The sequence below is a fragment of the Leptonychotes weddellii genome, chromosome 12 (assembly GCF_054177405.1).
Source record: "Leptonychotes weddellii isolate Sample4059 chromosome 12, ASM5417740v2, whole genome shotgun sequence".
NCBI classification, from domain to species: domain Eukaryota; kingdom Metazoa; phylum Chordata; class Mammalia; order Carnivora; family Phocidae; genus Leptonychotes; species Leptonychotes weddellii.
In genome coordinates this window covers 82909974-82912018 of record NC_138380.1, presented here as the reverse complement: position 1 = coordinate 82912018, position 2045 = coordinate 82909974, and positions in this window count along the sequence as shown.

Genomic DNA, 2045 nt, shown 5'->3' with positions numbered 1-2045 from the left:
GACTCTCTGGATTTTTTTTTTTTTTTTTAAAGATTTTATTTATTTGACAGAGAGAGACACAGCGAGAGAGGGAACACAAGCAGGGGGAGTGGGAGAGGGAGAAGCAGGCTCCTGGCCGAGCAGGGAGCCCGATGCGGGGCTCGAACCCAGGACCCTGGGATCATGACCTGAGCCGAAGGCAGACGCTTAACGACTGAGCCACCCAGGCGCCCCGGGAAATGGCTCTTTAACCCGGGCAGGAAGAAGAGCCCCAGCTGTAGGACTCCCTCAGACACTTCCTGTCTGCAGGGGAGTGAAGCCCTGGAAGCAGAAATGCCAGTGGGCTCAAGAAAGAGAGCAGTCACACCAGGCACTCGAGGCTGGGGGGAAGTGAGGAGAAGCAGCGTGGGGGCAGGATTAGGGAAGACGCTGCACACGGGCAGGCAAGGCCAGTGGCAGTCCTAAAAAGCACTGGGAACATAGAATGATGGGACAGAGCAGCGCAGAAAACCAGGGATTACATGCAGCTGAGGAAGTAAGGTGGGAGAGTGCGGTGGGCGAGAGGAACGGGTTAACATTCACAAATGAGATGAACAGAAAAGGCAGTGCCGTGTGGGAGCCCTTCTCAAGCTGCGGGCCCTAACTTGGGAACATACTGCAAACTGACAGAAGGCACAGAATTGGAAAGGCACAGGAAGGCCTGGGCTGGGCTGCTCTGGAAGCATGGCTCTGGGATGCTGGTGCCCGTAACTGGGCAGTGATTCAAGCGAACACCATTGACTGAGCCCCCACCGTGGGCGGGGTCCTGAACCAGGCTGAGTCGGCCAGCTCCCTGTCTTTTGGGTGTAGATACCCAGTGACAGCCCAGGTGATGAAAAGGAATGGAGCAGGGGGGAAAGCAGAGAGGAGGGAGCTTGTAGGGAAGCTTCTAGAAGGAGGGATCCTGGACAGAGGGACGGTGGCCAGTTTGCCAGACAGAGACGGTGGGAAAGGCATTCCAGGCCAGGGCACTGTCAGCCGGGCTCGGCAGGGAGGGACAAGGGGAGACCAGAAGGGCGAGACGCCCAGTTGTGTGGCTGCAAGGTCAAAGGGCTATTTTGTGTTGGAGTTGCATCCATCTAGGAAAACTCCTATGCTATTTCAGATCCCTTGTGGGTGGAAATGCCTCATTTATGTCTCATTGTGGGTGGCTCTAAGAAAGAGATGGGGAACCACTGTGATAGGCAGGCAGGGGCTGAGAAAGGCAGTTGATTTTCAAAAACAGGTAAGGGAGTACATTTTGTATTTACTTGAAAAACGAATGGATTTGGATAATCAGATGGCGTTTTGAGGAGCTGATTTAAATGAACTACCTTCCTTTGGTTTCCTATAAAGGCCAAGATTACTCTTTGAAGAGAAGTTGCGTGCCTTCATAGAGGGCAGTCTTCAAGGATTAGAGCTACAGCCTTTAGTTTCTGAAAATTTTCATTGCTTTGATTTTACAAATTGCAACACTTTCCCTTTCAAGTGTCTCCACCCTCTTAATGGTGCTACAAACTCCTGCTAGCTTTTGTTGGAATTTAGTCAAAGGGAGAAAAAATATACACAAAAATGATGTCTGTGCTGCTACGGAGAAATCATTAATTCACGGTCACGGGGTTGTAAGGGCAAACTAGGGGATGTGAGGCCCTCTCACTTTGGTGGGGAATTCTCCATAATCCACAGTAGCTGCAGAGTCTCATGGAGGGAACAGAAGCTTACTTTCAAAATCCACCAAATATTTTTGTATTAGGTAGCTTTTTTTTTTTCATGCCCAGAAAGATACTTCTATCTTTCTCTGTTTCTTTTTTTTTTTATCTAGTCTTTTTCTGACTTTTATTCTCTTGCATTGCTTACCAAGAATCTCTGATGTGATACTGTGAAGGCTAGATCTAGTGCCATTGAGTCTTGATATGTATTTTTAAAATATATTGCTTGCATTCCAGATGATAACTTCACAGGTTCTCAATCTTTTATCATTGGAATAAATCATCATCAAGAGTAGTTGAGGGTCCACTCTTAGATTTTATTCAGATTCCTTTAATTAA